Raw genomic sequence first — 20796 nt, forward strand, 5'->3', positions numbered from 1 at the left:
AATATTTTGATAACAATTAGCACTATGCAAGGGATTTCGAGTGCTGAGAAGTGGAAAGCACTGATTTTGCTCATGGACGCTTATTACAGTAAAGGATACATGCGAGTCACACGTGCATATGGTATGACAGCAGAAAGGACGTGCTGAGGGGAAAGCGGGCAACAGCATTTAGAAGAGGGTCTCATGAGTAAGTGACCGGAGGCTGCTGTGCTCTATGGTACACAGCTTCAAACAAGTCTCACAGGGATCACACTACAGTCAAGGAATTAAAAACACACAGGGACATCCACAAGGACATCAAGACAGCCAGCCTCTCTATCTGCCAAGCCCACACAATGAGGTATTCAGAGGGGCAAACATGTGTGTGTGTGCATGTACATGTATGATCCAGGATAAGAGTAACAGCAAGAGGCAACACAAGCAAGAATGAAAATGTTGAAATACCAAAAGACATTGAGAGGTTCCTCCTCTGTCTGTCTGTCTGTCTGTCTGTCTGTCTGTTTCTTCCTCTCTCTCAGAAATGTCAAGAGTTCTTGAAACCCGGGAAGAAATCTTCCTGTGAAGATAGATGTGTTCTACTCTAATTGCCGAGTCTTCTCCGCAAGTTTCCACAAGGTGTGTGGCTTCCTTTCCTAACCACAGAGGAAGGTATAACCTAATTGCCCACTGAGCACATGAAAGCTCTTGGTAAAAAAGAGAAGAAAATTTCTTTTCTCCATGATTAGGCCGCAGGAAGATCATGTGAAAGCAAGGCCCCTTTTCAAACCCTGCCCTTTAAGAAGGCCGCAGGTTTCAGGCCTGCCGGGAATGGACTGCTGAGATCTTTCAGTGGCTTGAGAGTCAGTCCCCTACCAGGGTTAATTCCATGGATTTTTCTCTGAGCCTCAAGATATTCCAAATCATAGAAAGTAAGGCAACCATATCACTATAGTCACCACCTCAACTGATCAATAGAGTGAAGCTCTCTGACTTATTTTACAAGTGCGACGCACACATACATAAACACACAGCGATGAATATGAGACAGAGTGTCACACACAGCTCATGATCCTCAGAACTCCTCTGTGCTCTTGTGAGGGAATAAGAGGGAAACTGCAAGAACACTTGGTAATTTCAAAAAGTATTTACCTCAGTTATATTTCCTGAAAAGAATTTATACTTAGAAGATGTTATCTCTTCATGCTTTACAATGTCTGTTTTGGTTATACCAACATTACATCTGTTTACATACTTTATCTTCCAATCAAGTAAATTTATTATATTTTGATACTAAAAACTATCCCCAACTGACTCTTCCCAGCAGCATAATCCCTTTGCTGTGTGTAACCACCCACAGGTGTCTTTGCAAGTTGCCTTTGCTTCTTAAAGTTGGAGAGTATTTACAGGCTCTTCAAGGAGTCCCAGGGAAGAAACATGAGAAACTAAATCCTGGCCAGTACTGCACAGACTTGCCTACAGCCATCTGATGAAGGCAATTTCTAAACTGAGGTTCCTTTTTCCCAGGTGACTCTTGTTTGTGTCAACTTGACAAACACTACCCAGCACAGCAAAGGGACTCAATCTCAGCCCCAGTGAGGAGTCGTATGTTTGTACACGCTGAGCTTATTAGCAGCTATTTATGTGCACCTGTGAGGCAGGTGGGTGTGTAAGTCACTTCCTTGGAATGTGTGAGGGAATCAGATATTGTACACAGGGAATGAAAACAGGCTCATCAAAAGTTCAGGGATATCCTCACCCAGTGGTGTGTAACAGACTGTGTAGTCAACTGTCTGGGAAACTAAGCTCACCCTCCACATGAAGTGCTTCTGGGGAGATGTAGTATACAACTATATCATGGTATTCAGGTGAAGAACTTGTTTTGGTCTATCAGTGGGTAGTTTTACAAAACTCTATTAGTCAAACAAGTAGTGAACCCTCTTTTTATTTTCCATTTGTATTTCTGGGGTGTGGGGTGGACACTGAGAGGATAAAGACCTTGGAGTACAAGCAGAAGGGTCTGAGTTCAGTCACCTAGCAGATACGTAAAAGCCAGCAGTGGGTAGGGTGGGGCTCAAACCATTTGGGAGGAAACAGACAGAGACAGGTGAATTCCAGCTGCTGGCTAACCAGTTAGTCTACCCAAATATGTGAGCTGCTTCTTCTTGAAAAGCTGGTAAGCAACAGAGAAGACATCCAGTGCTGCCATCTGTCTTTCACAAGCATGTGTACCCACAATAGTGCACACATGCATTCAATACACACACACACACACACTAACACAGATATGCAATATACAGACACAGAGAGTGGTTCCCTCACATATTCTTTTCCTCATTTCTTCTCACTTGCTTGTCTTTCACTCATTTGTAGGTATATCTCAAGTAATCTTGGCATTGGACCCTATTTGTTTATTACAAATAGCTTCTAGGCTAATCTAATAATGTTGGTTACAACCCATGCCAATTAAAGAATTAGTATGGTAGAGTAAAACATGCCATCAATAGGCAGAGGGGAAGTGGAAGGAAAGTAAGGGGTGAAAAAGAAATAGACACTGAGAAAACAAATGATGGACTCCATGATTTTTATTTGAAATCTCATTCCCCATAGTTTGAATTCTTCGATATGCATGTGTTTTACTTAAGTAATTCACGGGTTATTCTAATTTAAATCTCTTATAAATCACGCATTTACAGATATCACAGTTGGTAATGACAAACAGAGAAGCCTTTACAGGAACAAGAATGTCTATTGGCAGCCTTGCTACCCCAGGTGATCTCGCTCTCTTGGCTAATGTCTAGGAGATAAAAGGCAGCCCTGGTGGTGTGAGGAGAGGTAGGACTGACTCTAACTACTGGCTGTAGCAGGATGTATTTCTAAGATTCAAGTGAGTCAAGCTAATCATTAGACCTAATGAAAACTGCAGGTGAATATGTCTACATACAAGAAGACATAATGGGGAAAACAGAACTTCCATATCAATTAGCATGTGATACCTTTGAAAAAGTCAGCAACTATTGATGCAGGAATTGATGAGGGAGGGAAAGCCATTTAAAATTTCCTGAAAGACAAGTAAAAGGAGGTAGACTAAATCCCAAGATTATGTGTCTTGCAAGTCTAAAATCTCACTGTTCAAGAATATTTATGATATAACTTTAGCTAAAACCTCAATGGAAAGTTTTTTTCATGTTTGGATGAGCAAGGATTCTGTTCAAATGATTTGCAAGTTCTCTTAAAGTAACAGGCTATAGTAACTAGAAAAAGGTCCTAAAGAAAAAAAAAAAAAGAGGGCAGTTGCTGTCCCTAGAAGGTATAATTTGCAAAGTGGCAGTAATTTCAATATCTATAAACAGAAGAATGGATAACAGAAACGTGTGTGTGTGTGTGTATGTGTGTGTGTGTGTATTTGAAAACTCACTAATACACTTATTTAAAGAAATCTAAACTCAGTGGAAGAGTAGAAGGTAGTTGCAAACTTATTAATCGTTAAAGAGATAAAAGAAAGCCCTGCCTCATAAATTACAGCAGTATTTCTAGCTTAGAAATTTATATAGCCTTAAGGTAAAAATGCATCAAGCACAATAAAACAGTCAGACACGCAGAGTTCAAGTCACCTGACCTAAAAATCATTTGATCACCTTAAAAGTCCTAAAGATTCATAAAGAAAAGTCACGGAGAGAGCAAAGGCCAAAGAGTTATTTGTAACACTTTCATGGAAAAGAACATAGAAGATTCAAGCAGGCATTCCACAAAAGAAGGGATGCAAATCAACCAACAAACGTATGAAGAAGTTCAACCTAATTAGTAATCAAAGAAATGCAAATTTCAAAACCAGATACTGCTCACTCTGCCTTTTAGGTTGGCATGGGATCAAAACTAAGGGTGGGTGATGGTGTAGCTGAAAAGGAAGCCGTTCTAGTGCAAGAGCACCCAGATGGTCACTGCTGGGGAATCTACTGTGAGTACATATCAGAAGATTTCCAAATGTTAACGCGCCAGTATTCATGAGAGCAAAAGACTGGAAGCTGCACTAGTGTCCTTTCAGAGAATGGTAGAATAAACCATCGTAGCCTTCTGTAGCTTTTATTAAACAAGTGTCACTGGTGTGTCCACATCCAGAAAGACATTGACACTGAGAATGGATTCATGTAATAAAAGCAAGTTACACAGTTTGTGGGGAACAGGGCTTTTGAGCCTGCTTACCTACTACTTAGAAACCCAAGAAATAACCACAGAAAAATGCTTAACACTAGTTACCGATTCGGAGAGATAAAATCGAGAACATGAAGTTCTGTTTTTCTCATCAATCTTCATTAGCTTTCCCTTCCAGTAATCAGGAGTATGCGTAAGTTTAAGTGTAGAAAAGTGTAGAAATTGGGGGCATGAAGGCTCAGCGGGGAAAGAGGCTTGGCGAGCTCTGAGCAACTCCTGATCATTGTCCTCTAATGTCCTCACATGCGCTCTGATGGAGGAAAGGAGGAGAGGCGGGAGGGAGGGAAAGGCTTCTTGTGTGCATAGTTTTGATGCAGGAATTTACTTTTCAGAATTAACTCCAAAAAAAAAAAAAAGTAATAAATACAGCTGAAATAAAAGGAAAGGATCACTGAGATCAAACTTGGAAACAACTTGAGTGTGTGGTAATGGAATGTGTGTTACATGAAGCACGTTGATGTAGCAGAGGACTGTAGCACAATTGGAATTTAGTGTTCTGTGTAGAAATGGGTCCAAAAAAGGGCATGTTAGAATTCTGTGCACTTGACTTTGAAATGTTTTTAATCAGAAAGTTTCAGCCTAAATGTTTAGTCAGCTGAGTGGGCTGTGCTTAGCTGCACCATTTAGGTTTTGAAGTTTGTAAGCAATAAGCAGCAGAACTACTGGTGAGGGCAGTGTCAGCCTCCTGGATCAGAGGTTAATGAAGGTCTCCCCAGCTCCCTGTAGAAAGCCCTAGGGCTAGCCTCAGGAAAGGCTAAAGGTTCTGGGGATTACCTGATGGGACAAACTGAAAATCTTAGCTCATTATTTCTCCTCAGCCACCACTTCGGGACACCCTTTGGACACTCTCAGGATACACAAATATTTATTATAAACATGAGTAAAGAAAACAAAAGAAAATAAACCGTGTTGTAAAAAGAAGTGTTGGTTCTATAAAGTGTTGGTTCTACACCTGACTGTGTCTCTTTAAGGATTATTTTAAGAATGGCTTGGATTCCTTTTCTTCTACGAAGGAATCAGAAGGAGGCTTTTTGAAAATAAGAGAGTTATTTTAACTGCTGAACAAAAGGGTTAGACCTTAAATCTCTGCTTAGATTCCCATCTCCTGAGTGGCTGGACTGATTCACACTGGCCACTCCTGGGACACTATTCGTTTCTGTCACAAGGAAAGCAAATATTCTCATAATTACATGTGAAAGCCATATTTCTATGAACCTGTTATGGCCAGACTATAGAATAAAGAAAGAGTTCTGAAGAGAAGCCCCATGCCTACTGATTTTCTGGGCATGTGTTTTAAATGAGGCTTCATTTCCACCTTAAGAATAAGTGACACAGTTATTGGGAAGACTCTGGAGTACAACTTCATTTATAAATTCATATTTGATATCAGGAGATACAAATGCAGAAATGATCTACGGGCACTGCAGGCTACCAACATTAAGACCTCACAGACCATGTAGAGCTCTGCTTGGTGGCTTGTGGGTTGCTATTTGAAATCTATTTTGGTGGCTCGTTAGGATCATATTGGTCATTGCTAGCTGCTTCAGAACGCTAACTGTCCTCTCGCATTACTTACAGAGATCCTGGGGCCATCTGTTCTTGCAAGGGATTTAAGTATGGGTCTATTGGATAGCTTGCTATTTATTTAATTCAGCACCCACTTCCTATTGTATCTTCTTGGGGGAGGGGGAGCCAATTTAATTACAGGGAATAAAGACAACCTTTCCTGGCTGGTTACCCTGTCACTGCAAGAGCGAAGCAGGACCTGTTCGAAAATGGGTTGCAGTGGCAACTAAAGAGAGCAGAGCCAGGGATACTTAAGGATGTCGAGCAAAGGTTTAACAAAAATAGGACAGTGAGCTGCACTTTTAAAAATATTACTGTAAGCCCAGGGCTTGTCTGCATCAATCTTGGCACATCTGCCTGATGCGGACCGTAAACAGGATTAAAGCTGGTTTTATCTGCCTGGTGCTAATTGTGCTCACAGTTCCTGCACATGTTCACTTTTTAAAACGTGGCTTGAAGAACAGCCTGCTGGATAGATGGCTCCTGCACAACACCCTGAATACACAAACATGTGGGAACATATGCAAGCACACACACACACACACACACACACACACACAGTGCATGTCAGATTGTTAGGAAAAATGATGCCTAACAGGTTTTTTGGTTTGGTATTTTTTTTTTTTTTGGCTCTTCAGAATTACTTATCTAATCCCCTAATTAAAAATACAAAATTCTGTTTGAATACACCACATACTGAGATAAATCTGTGAAGCAAGGGACCAATAAATTTGAATACAGTCTAATTGTAAGTAGAAAACACAATGTAATTGTTAATAATCAGGTTAAACTAGGGTTTACACAAATAGGGCCAATCCTGAAGCAGACTGAAAATGTGCTTCGATGTATTGCTCTCCTGGAGAATGAGGCATAGCACTGGATAGCAGAGGTGGCCAAACTCCTAAGCACACATGCATAGCAAGACAGAGATATGGAGAACTAGTATTCTTGTCTAGTAAAAAAGATTTTAAAACTTTAGTCTTATTTGAGAGAAATCCCAAATCCACTATCAATCTTACACTTTTACTAGACCAAATTTAATATTGGAGATGATTTTTCTGCCTGTGGGTTTCTTCCATTTATCTTTTTCTGTCAAGTGCAAGCACCTCAAATATGTCTCGTAAGATTTTAAACACTGGAAGATGTAAAGACATTTCTGCATCAAGTTCACAATGAACTAATGAAAAGTTGAGACACTTTAAATATTCTTCTGTAGCTTGGGTTTTAAAATACAAATAAAAATGCAAATTCTTTATTCAGAACAATGCCCAAAATTTAAGAAGTGAAATAATTAAAGCCACAGTCTATATCTAGTTATAATTATCACAAAATTGGCATTAGAAAAATACAACATTTGTAAAAAGGAAAAAAAAAGCTACCACACAATCTTCTATGCTAAAGGTATTTCTTGATATATATTTATTCATGTTCCAGATACCTTGGCCAGTTCTGGGAGACCAGTTTTCTTTAAATCTCCGCCACTAACAAAAGATATGCCTACATCTACAGTGCATATTTTGAGGAGAATGGGTTAAGGGAATCATTCAAATGCTTAAGAGAAACCAAACAGCTCCATAGGTCATTCTCAATAGAAGACTTGTAGGATGCACAGATTCAAGAGATTTTCCATTGCTACTAAAGGTGGCAATACTCCATTGCCTGCTATGTTGATGTCTGGCAAAGCACCTGCTTTTGACATGACTGCAGACAAGACCATTCAATGTGACTTATAGCCACCTACATTCTCCACTAATGGCCCTTGGTGAGGAAAGAAAACTTTTTAGTAATGTTTAGATCTCGTATGCCAAGTATACGTAAAGTGTCACTGCTGTGAGCAGAGGGATGGCCCTCTCCAGAAGAGCCCTGGTACTACCCAAGCTGGCAGCACCCAGTTGCCTTCCCAGTTATCATGGAACAGCACCTCTACTTGAGGGATCAACTGACTGGGAATGTATCTCTGTGGGAGTGTCTACTTAGCATGCATGCAGCCCTCCTGGGGTCTGGCCCCAGCAGCACACAAACAGGTATGGTAAGACACATTTAATCCCAACACCCAAGAAGTAGAGGCAGAAGGATGAGAATTTAGGGTTCTCCTTGGCTACATCAAAAGTTCAAGGCCAGTCTGAGCAAAACACCTGGCATTTAGTCATAGCTATTTGCCAAACATTCTCTGGAAAATAAACAAAACTGGCCAAAGAGTAAAACTGAAAGTGCTGTGCATAATAAAATACAAGATTTTGAGGAAAATCAGGGTTTCTAAAAGATATGTTACAGTTTCCCATCTTAAGGTATTTTTCTGGAGATACTGGCAAAGATTATTTGACTTTTAAAAAATACTCTATAATAAGATATGTGTCTTAAAAATTTAACAGAGCTGCCCAGCTTTCCAAATAGTTGAGGAGTATATCATGAAAATCATGCATGAGTTATCAGTTATCAGTTTGAACAGTAGAGAGAGAAATCAGCTGAATTTGTTCAGATTCCACATTAGGGCTCACCTGTAAAATGCCAGGCCTTTGGTGTGTTCTGCTGTGGTTTCAGAGTGATGGCTACAGGCAAATGTGAAATCTGAGTTAAGCTCAACTTCCCTATACACATCAACCAGAACAAATATCAACAGCAGACTTGACCAGTGAAGTGAGAAGCCAACTCTTTCCTATCCCACCAGACCTTCAAGAGATTCCTAGGACGATGAGATGATGAAGACAGTGGAGAAATGTCTTAAGTAAGCATGCTATTTATATTAACATGTAGTAGACTTACTACTATTATTTTTATTGTTTTATCTTTCCGTGATGCTAAGTAGCTAATCTAGGGCCTTCTATATGTCAGGCAAACACTCCACTGCTGAGTGATAGCCCTGGCCCTTAAATTAATATTTTAAAATATCTGTAATCTATCACATAACAAACATCAGTGGATATAACTTTTATAAATAACATCTCTTGGTTGTTTTCAATAATTTATTTTTGTACCAAATCAGAGTTTGTATATATATATGTGTGTGTGTCTGTGTGTGTGTGTGTGTGTGTGTGTGTGTGTGTGTGTATATATATATATATATATAATGACCTTGAGAAGACACAACCTAAGCCTATAGATACTTCCAGTTATTTTAGATTTATTGAATGATTTTATGCAACATGATCAGGCTTTGTCAATCCTTCAGGAAGGGTACTAATGTGCTACTTCTGCTGGAACCATTTATTACTTTATTGTGTTCGTATTTGTCCATTTGTGTTCTTTCCTGTGTCACTCTCATCTCTATCTCTTAATAGAAACATCGATGAACTCAAGGATAGAGGATCCCAGAAGTGGCACTCACAGAAGATATGAACCTAATGGGTTCACTCTATTCTCATAATCAAGCCATTTCTTTGACTTTATCAGTTCATATATGTCTATCAAGTCGTACACACTGGTAACTGACATCATATCAGATGACTATCATTCGCATATCCTATGAGCCTGGCAGTATCTTTATGCTTAGGCCCATCTCTGCTTTCAATATCCTAGCACTTCATTTGATGCTTCAAAAATAGGTCAGTCTCCCAATAAACACTGATAATAAGTACAGTCATAGCAATCAGATGTATCTTAATCATACTACGCACATGTCTACCTCCTAACCTTTGCCCCTTCATTTCCTGGATAATGGAAGGCCTCCTTGACTCTAGCCTCTTCAAACATTAACTCTCAAAGCCCATCAGGCTATTATTCCCAGGAATATCCTTTGCTGCTGAGTTCTGTTGAGTTGTACAGTCTGGATACTCAACAAAAGTTACTGGTAGCATTCCAACCATTTTTCTGTACTTGTTCTCCACATTAAACAAATGATTTAAAAAAAAACAACTCATGCCATAGTTAGAGATAAATTAGAATGTAGTAGGTTAAGGCAAACACAAAAGCTATATTCTTCCGTTTGACATACATGAACATTTCCTGTGCTACAGATACTTCTTTTCTATATTAAAGTGCTACTGTTTTTGTACTTGGGCCTTATAGACAACTGTCTGAGAATACATGAGAGTCCCCCATGTTCGTGCCCTTTGACCTGATAGATTGGACCCATGACAACAATAAAAACACATCCTTCTGCTGGGGTGTGCATTAGCTCCTATTTTCTCAACAATGGAACTCCATGCTTGATAGAATTGAGTCGGGGAAGTAGAACTTGTTTCCACTTATATTGTGAAGAATATACCACATTGTGACAGGGAAGACATGGGGGTATGCCACACTTTTGCTATAGTCAGCAAGCAGAGAGATCATCTGGACATAAGTCAGCTAGGGTGTACCATAAAGCCTGCCTCTCCACTGCCCTCCAGTGACCCACTTCCTCTACTCATGCCCCACTTCTTAAAGGTGTCACAATCTCCTCCACAAACAGGTTCACCACCTCGAACCAAGTGCTGAAACATTTGTGCCCATGAGAACATTTGACATTTCAACTCTAATGGATTCTGAGGAAGGTCTGAACATGGGCTTAGAGCTTGTCAGGAACCTCGAACTACAGTCTAAGCCAGCTCACTCTCCAACTTTCAGGAAGACCTCATGGCTATCTTATCTTCTAAGCTTTCAACTCTGCATTAGTGCCAACCAATGTAATACTAGTGCAATCTAGTTGTGCCTTGCCCTTCCAGCACTCACAGTGAGGATATTATATAGCCCTTTACTCTACCCAAAGGGCCCTGCTGGTTAAAATCACTAGAAGACTCATTTTAACTCCCCTTCCATAGCGTTTTCCTCTTATGACTCTCATTTGAGCATAAATGTTATTGGAATAGCTACTAGTTATTCAAGGTTGATTTGACTCCTCCCAGGAAGATTTGCACTGTTAGAAGGCAGCAGACCCATTGCCAGGAGATTGAAGCAGCAATTTTTACCTAGAGGACTGGACTTAGAACCAGAATGATTTTCACCTATGGTCCAAAACAGCCAGGAGCTACATGCCAAAATCCTGATCACAAGTTAAAGGCTAGAAAAGAAGCAAGAGCAATATCCTGGGACCTGTTCCTTAGAGCCCTCCCTAATACTGAGACAAAAGTGGGTCGACAGACCACCCTGTGAATAAGGTACTGGAAGACAGGAAGGAGGAAGAGAAATTAAAGGGAGATTTCCAGAAGGGACATACTTTGAACATCCAAAGTAAACATGAAATTCACATAGTCATATAAAATATTCATATTTATTTACCATCTGATTAGTAATTGCAAGGCTAATATATATGGAAACAAAAGAAAGGGAGAAATAATTAGAACATAGCTTATCATGTTATTTTTAATCCAACTTAATATTCAACACAAAGTTCATGTTTATTTTTAATATGCTAAGCATTTGCATGATATGAGCTTTTATTTCATTTCTATCACTAAAAGCTTATCAGTGACAAATGTATTTGGGTCTTGATTTGTTTCTGACACTGAAAAATGCCAAGAAAATGCATTATGAATTATTTACTAAAAATGAAAAATCATCAGAAAATTATTTATAAAATGTAGTCAAATTACCCAAATCTAAATTATCTTCTATTTTAATGGTTTTCAACCTAAAAAATTAAGAAAAATATGATTTAATAAGTAAATATATATGTTAAAAACCTTTAAGATGAACTTTCAGGTACTAAGCTAGTTAATTGGTATAATCTAAATTCATATCTACATAAAACATGCTACCCCTACTTATACATATGAAATAAAAATCACATTTAAAAATTATTCCTACAATAAAATTAGAGGTCAATTTTTTTTGAAAAATGATTAAAGAATTCGAACAGCCTGCTATTAAAAATAAGCTTATTGTTTTTAACTTAATCCTGCATGCATGGTATTCATACACTGTGGTAACAGCTAAAAATGGCTTGAAAATAGATTTTTATACAAGTGTTTTATACAGTCTCTATCACACAATACTATTATAAAAGGCTAACACTAAAGATAGGGGCAAGATAATATTACTTGATAATTTGAAACTTTTAAATAAAGCAAATACTCTAGATGACATATTGTACAGTTTTGCTGGGCTACATAGCAAGCAGTGAACATAAAATGGCTTGTAGGGTTTCAGAAAGCCATCTTCTCCTTGGGGCTGTAATACTACTGTCAGGATTTTTTTTTCTTAGAAAGATAAATTTGATATCAATACGAAGTGACACAACTGCATCAAACCTTAATTTCACTCACAGTGAGAAGTCACAGGATTAAATAACACTGTGCAGTCTTTTAGAAAAGTTTATTGCTTCCAGATGGATTCAAGTTTCCTTTCAGCCCTGATTACATCTAATATGCACAGGGTGCCAACACTGTAAAGGCCAGAGTCAAAAATATCATTTGTATAGATAGCAAGCACGGGTGAGGGGGGCGAGGGGGGGACTCTGCTTTCTAAAAGGACTCAAATCTTGACTACTTTAGGGAAATAATAATAAACATTGAGATTTCAAAATGCTGTATTCTTTAACTATCTTGGGTAACGGCTTTTCTGCGAAAAAGAAAAAAGAAAGGCACAAACCGACTGTAAAGTTGCCATAAAATGACTCCTCACTCAAGCCGCATGCTCTCTCCCCCACGTCGGGCTGTGCCATGTGTCACGCTGCATGGGGCCTGCTACCAAGATGCCCACCTGTGCCTGTGTGGCTAAAGAGGCTTTTATTTCACTAGCAAGAACACTGCTAAATATAAGCCACTGCAATCAGAAAGAAAGGCCTTCAAAACACTAACCTCACACGAAAGCCTGCAAGCTGGCTGTCCAGGCACATTGAACATTTGGTTTCGTTTTCTTTCGCTCTGCAATCATTACCAATGTAATGCTTCCTTATAGTCCCCCCAAAACATTTATGAACAAAGTACTACCCCGAAATGTGAAATAATAACTAAATCCGCATAAACAAACAAATAGAATGGCATCTACTGTATCTAGTCTTTGAGAGAAAGGCAAAGAGAAAGAACTCCTGTCTGAAGAGGGACTTTAGCCAGTAGTAGATCAGGAATCAACCTGGAAAGTGCAGCAAAGCCATAACAGGATTTCCATCCTTCCATCTTTGCTAAGATGCTTAAATTGTTCTGGAAAAAAAAAACAAACAACAATAAACACTATGTAAGTACCAAGGTCAACTGACTATAAATGACCAACAATCTATTATGTATCCTAAAACAAATTAGCAAGTCAAATCCAACTGTGGTCCTAAAGCTAGAAGGAAGGAACAGAAATAAATAATTTCTAGAAGTACAGAAACATTTTCTGGCTGGAGAAAAAAGAGTGATCTTTACTGTAATTGCTACTCCTGCCTAACTCTCTCCTGTGAATTGTCAACCAAAACAAGACAAATATCACTGTGATAACTTATTATCTTCCTTTTCTTTAGCAAAAAATGATTTCCTCAATAGAAGGAATACAAACAAATGTTAAAACAAGTGAGGATTAAATTGCCCTCGTGACTTACAGATACATGTCAAATCAATAACAGATCAATAAGAGGGTTCAACTGGTTACATTACAATGCCCTAGAAGGCATAATGCATCAATCATTCATTGATATAAGACTCATTAAGTATTTCTGATATTTCTACTATTAATAAGTGCTTAATTAAGTACCATCAAACAAATAGTACTTGCTTTCAATAACAGTGAGCTAGCCTTAAACTGCTTGTACCTTCTTCAACAAAAGACCATATTTAAGTGAAAAGTGATTTGTTTGTGTGTTTATACATATCCACTGGAAATGCAAATGTTTGAATGTGAACACATGTAGTTATGTGTATCTATGCTTGGGTGTGTATTCACCTATGTGTGTTTGTGTGTGTGTGCTTGTGTGTGCATGTGCTTTTGTATGCTTATGACTGTGTTTTTTGAGGGGGAAGCAAAGGACAACCTTGGGTACCATGTCTCAAGAGCTTGCCACCTTGTTTTTGGTGTTATTGAGACAGTCTCTTTCTGGAACATGGGGCTTGCCAATTAGACTATTCGACTTCCACATTGCATGAATCACAAACATATGACACCCGGCCCAGCACTTTTGTGTAGATCTTGGGGGTGAGAATCGGGTGCACACACTTGTGCAGCATACATTTCAGGGAATGAGCCATCTCCCCCAGGCCTAGAGCTTATGGTTTTAAAACTATCTTTAAATTATTGGTTTAGGAAAACCTACAATGGATCAAAAAATGTGGGGTGCCTGAAATAAAGAAGCCAGAGGTCCTCAAGACTGCACAGGAGACACTTTATACAGACTGAGGGATCACTTCCCTGCCTAGACTGACTAATGTCAATGTTTCACTCAAGAATACTATTATGTGATTATAAGATGCATACCTGTAAGTTAGGTTAGATAGCTTACATACACCATATTAGCAAGGATCTAAATTTTAATTTGCAGCTAGCTCTAAGGGTTTCCTGAGCAGAAAAAAAAAAGCCCTGCATGAAAAGCACATTGAGTATCTACGAACAGTCAAGATGTGGCAGGCGGCACTAGGGAAGAGGGGGTAGGGAGATGCGATGTGCAAACAGAAAGGTCAGAAGTTGGTGTGTGACCTGGAGCATGAGTGAAGACCACGCTAGGGGCTTGAGATTTTATCCTCACTGAGAAGAATTATTCAATGTTACACAATGTTAAAATAACATATAGTGGCTTCGTAGAGCCCAGAAATTAAGTTCTAGTATCTTGTAGAAGATACGCCCATATTTGCCTTTAATAGTAATACAAAGATTATGATATCCTATGCAAATAGGAAGTGATTTAAATCCCAAGGAAAATTAAATGGGATGAACAGATAAGTCTATTGCAGTCCCAACGTCCAGCCATAAATTGGAATCAATAGTAAAATAACTTCTTCCTCAGTACATAGGGCCTTAACTTCTGCAATGACAGATGCAATTTTCTTCTGGAGAAGTAAATATAGTGAGGTTAATGCATTAACTTGCTTTATTTTCTTGTGCCATAAAACCAGGGAAGTTACAGTATGCATGATGAATAAGTATAATGAGTCTATTGCAGGAAGTGATGAGCAGAATCTGAAATGATGTTTAAGGGTTTGTGAATTAACTGTAATAGAGCAATCAAAACATCCAGTTCCACCTGTTGGGCTGAAGAATTAGAAATAGCAGTCTATTAAGATTAATAAATATCTGGACAATTAATTTCACCTACACTCCCAATTACCATAGAATTAGATGAGCCATTAATAAAATAAGTATCTGCCTGTGGAATAGAAGATGCTTGGAGAATTTTTATAATCACAAAATCAGTTCTTATGAGAAAAGCTCATAGTTTCCCAGCTGGATAATGATTTCTTATACTTCCATAGAGTTCTGTAACACTTAAAAAAAAAAAAAACTATTACTGTGTTTAAAAAAAATTGACCAAAGCAACCAGGGGAAGAGAGGATTTATTTTAGCTTACATTTGCACATCATCAGGGCAGGTATTCAGAAGCAGAGTCTGAAGTAGAGGCAGCCCATGGAGGGATGCTGCTTACTAGTTCACTTTTCCTGCCTGGCTCAGATATGCAAGGCAGGTCCACTAGCCCAAAGCCCCGGGAACAATGGGCTAAACTGAGAAAATGCTTCACTGACAGTCTGGTGGGGGCCCATTTTCTCATTTGTGGTCCCCTCCTCTCAAATAACTATAGTTTGTGGCCAAGGTGACAAAAACAAACAAACAAACCAACACACACACACACACACACACACACACACACACACACACACACAAACTGCTTGCCAGGACACTCATTCAAATTCAATTATTTAAAAAGGTTTCTGTAACTTTCTCTCACTGGGAAGTTCAACATCTATTCCAACCCAAGATGGAATGGCTAAATTTTGGGCAAACACTGAAGCGATACAGCTGGAATTTGCTTACAGCTGCCTAGCTTCACGTCTTGAGACTTTCCTGTAGATCCTGTATTTCGTGGAAATGCCTACTGTGCTGAGGAGGAAGGCATTCTCACTCTGCGGGCTAGACCCTAGCATACAGCACTGCTCTGAGCACTGAAACGCTGAACGCTGAACGAGGAAGCCTTCGGAACGGAGCCACAGCCTCAGAGGAGACTCGGTGCTAAGCTTTGAAAAACAGGTGACAGCCCATCTGTAAGATGATTATCAACAACAAAATACAGGCTGATCGTCTAAAGTACACGAAATAAGACATGGCACAAGGCACAATCATGTCCGAATTGCCTTGTGGTATAAATAATCTGTACTGGAGGCCTTGTTTATTTTCAAAATAACTTTGTGGGGAAATATAAACGAGTCCACATTTAGGTGATCTTGATCCTAAGTAGATAAATAGATTGTGACCATGAGCAGACCTAGTTACTTAAGCCTCTGGCTCGAACACTATTAACTCCGGAAGCATTTCAACTTCGCAGCTTCCCACACTAGAAAAGGTTCTCAGAGTAGCTCTCAAAATGTTGTCTAGACAATTCCTCTGTTACACTAAGTGGGTGTGTTGTACTAAACAGAAGAGGGCAAAGAGGATGCTTTGATTTGAAATTAGAGGGAAACAAGAAAATGGTACAGACGCCAATGCTGATCAATCGTCACAGAACCACAGAGCCCAGGGTGCCCAACTCAGTTCAAAGAGTCACTGAGTTGCAGGAAGATTAGAGCTCGGTTCAGTTGTTTAATGGGTTTCTTTTGCAGTGGGTATCCTAAAACAGAACACGGCACAAAGGCAGCATCCACAGTCAGCTGTGCCCCAAACCTCAGAATCAACCTGCCAAGACTTGGTACTTTGGAAGCATCTTTTAAAGGCTGTAGAAAGAACTCTCCCAACACAAAACGGAGCAGAGCTGCGAGGACCTCTCCTCGGTCCTTCAGGGAGTGAGTGGGTTGATGTTTACTCGGGTCAGTGGATTTTAGAACTCCATTGTTTCTCTGAAACCTGCAGCCCGCGGTTACTGCTTACACAGGATTATTATAATCTAGCCTGAGTACTGACTGCTGACACCAGCGAGGTAGTGCCCTTTGTTTGCCAAATTTTTGTTTTCCCAAGAACCGATCCTACTTCATAAAGATATGTTTCCAGGGTACGTGTAATTAGGCTGTGTATAACATCTGTCGCTTTGTGTTTCCAGAGCCTCACAGAGCCGAGATAAGGATGAGGTTCTAAGGCTGTGCTAACGGGTGGGTGACTAAAGGGGTGAACGATTTAATACTCAGAGCACGTATGTAAGAGCGGGTTTGAGCAAAAGCCACAGTTTACGTTTCACTACTTTGTTACGATTAAGTCCTCTGAATCTTTCTTTAGATTACTTTGACAGGGCTATCATTGTTTTTCAGTTTCCTGATTTGTTCTGAATCACCTTTCCTATGATTTCAAGTAGGAATCTTAGGGAACCTTGGTACTTTTCATGTCTTTCAAAGCCAGCCACCTGGCATAAGGAATCACTTCTGGTCAAATATAGCTGGGAAAAAAAAATACTGGCAGCCCCGTTTCTAGTATTTCACCCTCAGGTGCACAATGGATTCAGGTAACAGCACAGAACTGCCTTTGCAAATGTAGGTCAGAATTCTGACTGGGCTCAAATGCGGCTTACCCAGACCTGAAGGAAGTAACATGCCCACTTAGGTCACTTCTCCTGGTAGCCCAATGCAGGTCCCAAAAAGTAATTATTCACTGCTACGACCTGCATCTAAGATTTAGAATAAAGGGAATATCGGTCTTTTAAAGGGAATATCGGTCTTTTATTTGTTTGGATAATTGTGTGTGTGTGTGTGTGTGTGGTTTTTTTTTTTTGTTTTTTTTTTTGTCTTTTGTTTTTGTACCTAAATGTGAAATGAGCACATCATGAATATCGAAGGATCAAAGACTAATCTGTGTCTGATATCAATAATCATATTAGTAATCATATTGGTTAACTTTGCTTGACATTGACAAGGCCAAGCAAAGTCATGACGAGGTTTGCACTAGGCACTCAGGTATTTTTTTTTCTTGTTTTTCCAATCTGTAAAGCTAAACATTTAATTGGACCTGTATTCGAACTGACTAGAATGGTCAAGTTCCTCAGAGTCTGGGCTTTGAAAACCTACTTAGAATGAAAACAAAATTAAATCTCTGTTTACCAGTTATTTCAAGATGCCTTATTTCACTTGGATGCCCTCGCAATTCTTATTTCTTGGTAGTTGGTTTTCAAATGTACTTTTAAAGAAAGTTAACAATATCCATTGTATTACAATCAAAAGATAAAGCCTTACCACACAGTTAGAAGCAAAAACCTCACTTGCAGATGAGGAAAAGATTTAACTATAATTTTTTGTAGATTCATCCATTATGGACTGTATGGCCTAGAATTCATACATCAACGCCCAACCAGCACCCAGTGGGACTGTGCTTGAAGAGCTAACCTGAAATGACATCTTGAGGGAGAACTGGTCTCCTTATATATAAGAAAACAAGACTCTCCCTCCTGCTTTCACTAACTCTTACTCTTTTTCTCTCCTGCTCTCTGTGCTCTCTCCTGCGAGCTCTCTCTCTCTCTCTCACTCCCTCTCTACTCCCTCTCTCCCTCACTCTCTTTCTCCTGCCCTCACCTTCTCATTTGCTTGCTTGTGCTTGCTCTCTGCAGACACCAGGGTAAGGCCAGAGGAGCATTCAACAAGAAGGCCAGGAGCCTGAGAGAGGCACTTCACGAGCCAAACCTGGTGAAACCTTGAACTTTCAGTCCCGGAAGAATGAGAAGAAAGTCACTTCTGCTATTGAACCCACACCGTGCTTTCAAGGCAGCACCAACCAAGTGGTGCCTCCCCTTCCTTTTCTTGTTCCCACATTAACTTCTTACTCCATAACAGTTCCAAATTGTCTTCTGTGAGTGATCCATTGTTTGTTTTTTTTTTTTGTCATTACATGGAAACCTGACGGTCACACTACTCAATCATATCCCTTCTTTCAGACTGGGGGGCATCCAGGACCTCCCAGTGTGAGCACTGAGGAGGAAATACTTTCAATGCAGGCCTACTTTATTATTATTGATTTGAAGGTTTGAGTTATATTGAGAGACCACTGAACTATTTTAGGCAGCAATCATCAAGATAGCAAGGGCTGCAGTCTGGTGACATGGATTAAGGGGACTAAGATCCTGTTTAAGACGTGACAGTATCATTTACGGCAGGGCCCATGCTGCTTGCCAAATGGGTCAAGTTGAAATCTCTTGCTATTCTGCGTTCAGATATCCATCGGTGTGTTTTTGGGTTTTGTGTGTTTGGTTTAAGTCTTCAACTAGAACAAGAGCTGGTGCTTCTATGAGCTTCCAAAGAGCTCCAAGATTGAAATTCATTAGATGGATCTGTAAAGGTGCTCCCTATCCCCAAAGTGACCTCCCAAGAAGTGGGGATCCTCATCCCTTCCAGATCATTTCTTTTCCCACAGATGCCATCCTTTCCTGATTCAAGGGCTGAAGGAAATGATTGCGGAAGGTTCTGGATGGAGCTACTTTAGCTCACACAAATTGTTCCCCCGATTTTAGGCATCCACCCTCAGAGGCTCCCATGTTAATGATTTTAGAATCTCATAAAAAAGACTTGATGGTGTAACAAGATGAAAGAAATAAAACTGGGGTTGATTCTGTAAGTTTTCCCTAAAAGCAATAGGTGAGATGTTCACATTATGTGTTTCCCTATAGCTCTCTCGCCCAATCCAGTTTCCAATTTTAATCATCTCTGACACACAGTACTCTTACAAGACATACAACATACAAAATGTAAAGTACCAAATGGGTAAGGAAATAGTGTTGTGATGAAAGGATTCAATAGAACTGTGTGGATGATTTGCACTAATTTATTACAAAAAAGAAATGCACTGCCACATAAGATGCATTTGCCCAGCGCCACTGCTCCACGAAGGTTTGTATTGTTGGCTTTTGAATTTAAATTGAAAATGGTTCTTGACCTTAACTTACTCCTATATCATCATCCATAAACTTAAAGAAACATTATTAAAATTCCATGCTTAAAAGGACCCTTTAATTTGGAAATATTTATTATCCTGCAGCACAACTAGATTTTCCTCTCATATACTGGGATCAGAGAGACAAAAGGAAGAAATCCAATTATTTAAAGCAGTAATCCCTTAACACTAGGATTTTGTTTTAATTATGAAGAGTGTGTCTTATTAAAAACAAAACAAAGCCTTGTCCTTTAAGGGAAGAAACCCGATGTTTCTCTAGTGAACATGTACACAAGACTTCCTACGTAATGCTTAAACAAATTAATTTTGCTATTCTTCTATCTCCCGTGGCATTATTGACTTTATAAAAGCACATCAAAAAAAATAATTACAGGCCCACCTGCTCAGGGTGGCTACAAGACATGACACAATCTTAACAGAAATGTTTCTTTCTATTATCCTCTTCCTTGTAAGTTCGGACAAAATTTACCAAGTGAAATCTAACCAAGGCCTAGGAAATTCTCATCGGAAACAGCTCAGTAATCTTTTATACAGCAAATATCAGTCCATGTATATAAAACACCTGAAAACCCCCTTTTAAGAATGTGTCCCCAAGTCTTCTTTCCCCTCAAATACCTTATGTAGGGGTGTAGGGGAGATTGTTCGGAGAAGTAGGGAGATGTGACAAAATGAACGGTCTACTCCTTGGGAAGAAGGAAGTCACTGGAACACCCCCTATTCAGTTTTGCTTCAGTTGTACAGGGAGACAAGCTAAACCACGATCTGTGGAAATGATATTCCCTTTGGACTCAGCCCACCAGCCCACTTAAGCAGTTGAGTGTTGGGCACAGAAGGCTGAAGCAGATCTCTGTTTCTCAAGGGACACTCCAGACCCAGGCTCTCCTATTTCAGGCCTAGATGAAAAGCTACACAACACATGGCTTCATTTGGGTCTCATCCTCAAAACGAACTATTGCAAGGATCCTAGTCCACTACCCGCCTGCCCGGTAGAACTGGGTTTTGGATGAGAAGCCACACAGATGCCACAGAAGCCAAAGCTGAGCCATGAGAAACAGGCACAGAACGTGCTGTCAGCCAAGTGGTGACAAGCTGGGGAACAGAAGGTTATTCTAATGATGTAATCTACCCAAGGGACAGAGAGGG

General features: G+C 39.6%; 1 protein-coding gene across 2 annotated transcripts in view; it reads right to left on the minus strand.

The window, feature by feature from the left end:
- The window catches only part of Cerkl (ceramide kinase like), a 97427-nt gene that overhangs the window by 62186 nt on the left and 14445 nt on the right, over positions 1-20796 (minus strand). The gene's annotated exons all lie outside the window — the stretch shown is intronic.

This window comes from Apodemus sylvaticus, chromosome 5 (assembly GCF_947179515.1).
Source record: "Apodemus sylvaticus chromosome 5, mApoSyl1.1, whole genome shotgun sequence".
In the NCBI taxonomy this organism is placed as follows: domain Eukaryota; kingdom Metazoa; phylum Chordata; class Mammalia; order Rodentia; family Muridae; genus Apodemus; species Apodemus sylvaticus.